We start from the raw sequence: 5,324 nt of genomic DNA on the forward strand, positions 1-5,324 counted from the left end.
TCGTTCTTTGTTTCCTTCTTTCTCTCGTTCTTTGTTTCCTTCTTTCTCTCGTTCTTTGTTTCCTTCTTTCTCTCGTTCTTTCCTTCTTTCTTTCTTTCGTGGACTACATCAGTGACGTGGAGAGGGGGGACCCGCTACGTGGGCTACATCAGTGACGTGGAGAGGGGGGACCTGCTACTTGGGCTGCATCAGTGACGTAGAGAGGGGTGACCTGCTACGTGGGCTACATCAGTGACGTGGAGAGGGGGGACCTGCTACGTGGGCTGCATCAGTGACGTGGAGAGGGGGGACCTGCTACGTGGGCTGCATCAGTGACGTGGAGAGGGGAGACCTGCTACGTGGGCTACATCAGTGACGTGGAGAGGGGGGGGGGGACCTGCTACGTGGGCTACATCAGTGACGTGGAGAGGGGGGGGGACCTGCTACGTGGGCTACATCAGTGACGTGGAGAGGGGGGGGGACCTGCTACGTGGGCTACATCAGTGACGTGGAGAGGGGGGACCTGCTACGTGGGCTTCAGCCTGTCTTCCTTATCGCCTCAGCCCAGGCTTGCGCCCTGGAGAGGACACTCCAGCGTCGCCTCACCGCGACGGTACAATACGAGTGGTAGTAGTCATCGGCAATGTTCAATTACTGCTGGGTGGGTTTTTTTGTGTTCGTTTTGTTATCAAATTGTCTCGCAGTTTTGACAACATAGAATGAAATAGCAAAAGAATGATGGTGTCCATCTATAAATGATAATCATTACGCGATTGAAAAAACCCTATGGTACGTACATTTCCTTTACATTTATATATTACTAGAGGAATACCCGGCTTCGCCGGGGTGAATCGCGAGACAGAGACAGACAGCGTGGTGGTTCATCACAATCACCTCTGCAAGCGAAGTCCTGTCAAACGGGATTGAGAATTTTAGAGCTTATTTCTTAGCCCTATATTATCTGTTGTGGCTTCTCAAATGCCAGAACATACAGACAGACAAAAGCCGCTAGACCCCATCACAAACAGAAGTCTACAATCAACAGGTTTTTTCCCACACACACACACACAAACACACACACAGAGAAGCCGTATATATATATATGTATATCTATATCTATAAATATATAGAGATAGGTGAGAGTGTATTTTTCGCGTGGCTATAAATTGATTCGACCTTTTCACTTTGACAGTAAGAACAACTTACGGGTGCAAGGGAAGCGTTCTGGACAGCGCAGTGACATTCTAAAAATAGTCACTCTCAGAAACGGGAATTTGGGGTGAACGGCGCGACAGAGACAGACAGCGTGGCGGTTCACCACAATCACCTTTGAAAGGCGAAGTCCTGTCAAACGGGATTGAGAATTTTAGAGCTTATTTCTTAGCCCTATATTATCTGCTGTGGCTTCTCACATGCCAGAACATACAGACAGTTAAAATTAATATTAAAAGTCCTACGGTTTTGAGCCATTAAGGACTTGAGTGTTTGTCCGCTTTCAAAAAGAGGAAAGAAAGAAACAAAAAATAAGGAGAGGAGGGCAGGGGGTGGGGTTGAGTTGATAATGCTCTGTGGAATTTGTTAAAATGAAAAGTAGTTAAGATGTTTCTTGGTAAGAATTATAAGTCTGTATTCTATATCTTGAATAACGGGCTTGTAATATTATTTTTTTTTATTTCAAATCGAGTTAAAAAGTGGAACCTTTCAGGATCACCAATAAAACCAAATAGATGAGCAAGTAAGAGGAACACGAACAATAAATCTCAAAACTTTTTACAAATAAAAGGATTAAGATGTAAGCCACGAAGGCCGTGGTAATAAAAACAATATGTACAGTTTGGCGACTAGTGGGCCTTGGGTGAGGATATGTTGTCTAGAAGGTAGTCGCTGGAATCAGGAGGGATGGCGGGAGCCACTCAACCTCAAACTGAAACACGCTGATGTGATAATCTGGGCTTAGTTATACCCACAGCCCCATGTCCGAGTCCCTGACCAGTCGGCACAGCAGCAAGCTGTGTGACCAGCCTAGAGAACTGCTACTGCGCAGATAATCCTGGGGACTCAGACCATGGAGCTGCATATGGTCATATAAGGTTTTAAAGGTAATTCTATTTGTAGCGCATGGAGCGAAAATGTGTTGAAATGAATAGGGTTCTCCACAATGGCAGGACTTGTTAAAGATATGGAAGCGGCAGCCGCCGGCACGGAGGCGTCTGAAGATAGTGAGGAGGTTTGTTGGGAGATCGGGGTGTAGATCGTTCATATCAATGGGTTGATAGGACAGAGATGTTACGTACTGACTTCGAATGAGTTTCCGGATTTTACTGTAGAACTCGGTTACTGAGTAGCCGATGTTAGTGTTAGCTGGGCTAGATTCTGCCGCTTCTTTGGCAGCGACATCCGCCAGTTCATTTCCCCGGACCCCTACGTGAGAGGGGACCCAGAGAAATGATACGGATGTGCCGGATGAGATTAACTGGTGACATATAAAGAGGATTTCTCTTTGTAGCTCTGCCCGATTTGATGTGTTTCGATGCAGAGCTTGTAATGAAGAGCGCGAGTCAGAGCAGAAAACTACCGCACGCGGTGTGACTGGGAGGTCATTTATAAAAGTGCATGCCATGAGCAAGGCAAATAGCTCGGCTGAGAATATGGAGATGTCTTTATTAAGAGTATATTTCCTTGAGATTTTGAGATCTGGGATCACAAAGGCGCAGCCAACGCTGCCGTCTGCAAATTTGGATCCGTCAGTAAAGACTTTTAAATGCTCCGAGAATTTGTAGTTTAGGGTTTCTTTTGTAACAGTAGCTAGGTAGACGGGGTTATCTTTTTTGGTAGTATTATCTTCACTGTCGTATATGATAGTAGGGGTTTCCTCAAGCCAAGGCGGGTAGGAGGGCGGGGGGACCCTGGCCAGCTCACTGACCTTCACCCCGCTATCGGCTAGAATGCGGTTTACTGTGTCGGATAAGGGTAGCGTTTTGGCCAAGAGTTGAGTGCTATGTTTGGTGTTGGCCTCATAATTTTGGTGCTGAGGAAAAAAGTCAGTCAGGACCTCGCAGGCAGAGTTCTCTACCGCGTGGGCTCTGACAGCATACTGAGCTGAACGGAGTTTTATCTCATCCACAAGGGGCAGCCACCCACACTCGCTGTAGACTCGACTCTTACTCGCTTGTTGGGAGAGTCCCAGAGCTATTTTGAGCGCCCTGCACTCTATAATAGCCAGTTTTTTCATGAGCGCCGGGCGCGTCGCGAAATAAGCTTCGCACCCGTAAAGGAGGCGGGAGCGAATTAATGCCCGCACTACCTCTGTGACACACTTACGCCCTCTGGCCCAGGATTGGGACGCCAGGTAGCGTATGATATAAAGATCCTTGTTGGCCTTATTGATCAGATGTTCGATATGACTGGTCCAGTTAAGTCGGGTATCGATGATAACGCCGAGGAACTTAACTTCTGAGCTCGGTTTGATAATATCACAACCTATCTTTATACTGCAGTTCCTGTACAGTTGTCTACGGGAGACAACAAGAAAGACTGTTTTATTTGAGGCTAGTTGGAAGCCGTTGGTGTACATATATTGACAGAGGTTGTCGATTTTAGTTTGGTAAGAAGATAAGTCAACAGTGTTGGTAACTCTGTTATGGCGTGGTCTATTAGTGTCTATTAAGGCGAGGTCGTCCGCATACAGAAGTACACTGGCACCGTCAACCTTAACAGAAGTAATGTCATAGAGCATGATGCTGAATAAGTTTGGCGCGATGATACTGCCCTGGGGAACCCCCATGTCCAGCGCATGGGTTTCGGACACCGAAGAGCCCACCCGGACAGACATCTTGCGATTGCTGATGAAGTTTTTGATGAATTGGTACATGTGGCCAGAGACACCGATTCTGCCGAGTTTTAGGAGTAGACGAGCATGCCAGACGCTGTCGTACGCAGATTTAATATCAAAGAAGGTTCCAAGAAGAGAATTATTACTATGTGCCAAGGTCTTTTTGATTTTTTCAGTGACGTGCACAATGTGGTCCGCACACGAACGACCTTGCCTAAAACCTGCCTGGCATGTAGGAATGATATTGTGTTTATTGAGGTGGAACTCCAGCCTCTGGTTCACCACACGCTCAAAGATCTTGCTGAGGTGGGGGGTTAGTGATATGGGGCGGTAACTGCCAGGTAGATTGCCCGGTTTTCCGCTCTTCAATACTGCTACTACTTGTGAGTCTGACCACGCTGCGGGGATAGTATCCTTTAACCAGCATAGGTTGAAAAACTGAGTGAGCAACTTAACAAAGTTAGGTGGTAGATGTTTTATCATGTGATATGATATTGGGTCTAAACCTGTGGATTTTTTTGGGTCTTTCACAGAAGAGATGGCGTTTTGGACTTCTTTTGCCTTAAACATGCAGTTTATAGGCAACTGGTTGTCATCTGGGGGGTATGTGAAACCCTTCTCCTGATCTAACCTATAATTGAGTCGTTCAGTATCTAGGGATTTTGATTGACTATTTTTGGCAAAGGTATCTGCTAATAGGTTTGCCTTTTCAGAGTCAGTTGTGGTCATTTTATCACCCGATAGTAGTGGCTTTTCTTTAGTTCTGTATCTACATTTAAATCTGCGGATTTTCTTCCAGATTTTGCCACAGTCTTTGTAATCTTTAGTTTCTTTGTGGACAAAGTTTTCCCAGTTTTGAAGTTTAGCCTCAGCGGTGATCTGGTTAAATTGTATTTCAGCTGACTTCATATTCGTGAAGTTAGCGTCTGAGCAGTGCCTGAGATATGTCCTAATGTGATATCGCTTGTTTGCCAAGGCTTCATCACAGTCTGCATTCCACCACTCATTCCTTTTGGCCTTACAGTTAGGGTTTACTGATTTAAGCGGAATGTGATTATTGGCAGCAGTGAGTATACATTGACGTATGTTATTGTAAGAGGCTTCGATGTCATCCGTAAGGAGAGTTTCCTCCCTGACACCCTCGAGCTCCGCACGGAAGCTGTCCCAATTTGCCTGTTTGTAATTGTACTTTTTTCTGACCTCCGAGTTATTGCGATTAGGGGCGAAGTGGCGGAAGGTAAGAACAATGGGTAAGTGATCGGAGCCGAGGGCGTCTGGGAAAACGTTCCAGTCGATGTCAGTGACTATGGCATTTGAGCAAAGGGAGAGATCGATTGCTGACGGGGAATGGTCAGCTCTGTCTGGAAGTCTGGTTGCCGAGCCATCGTTTAGTATACAAAAGTCAGTTTCCAAAATGACGTCAGCAAGGTTGCTATTGGCATGTTTGTATCTAGGGTTAGCAGAGTCCCACAGAGGGTGGTGATTATTAAAATCACCCATCACGCACCAGTGT

The sequence above is a fragment of the Littorina saxatilis genome, linkage group LG10 (genome assembly GCF_037325665.1).
Source record: "Littorina saxatilis isolate snail1 linkage group LG10, US_GU_Lsax_2.0, whole genome shotgun sequence".
Classification (NCBI taxonomy): Eukaryota; Metazoa; Mollusca; class Gastropoda; order Littorinimorpha; family Littorinidae; genus Littorina; species Littorina saxatilis.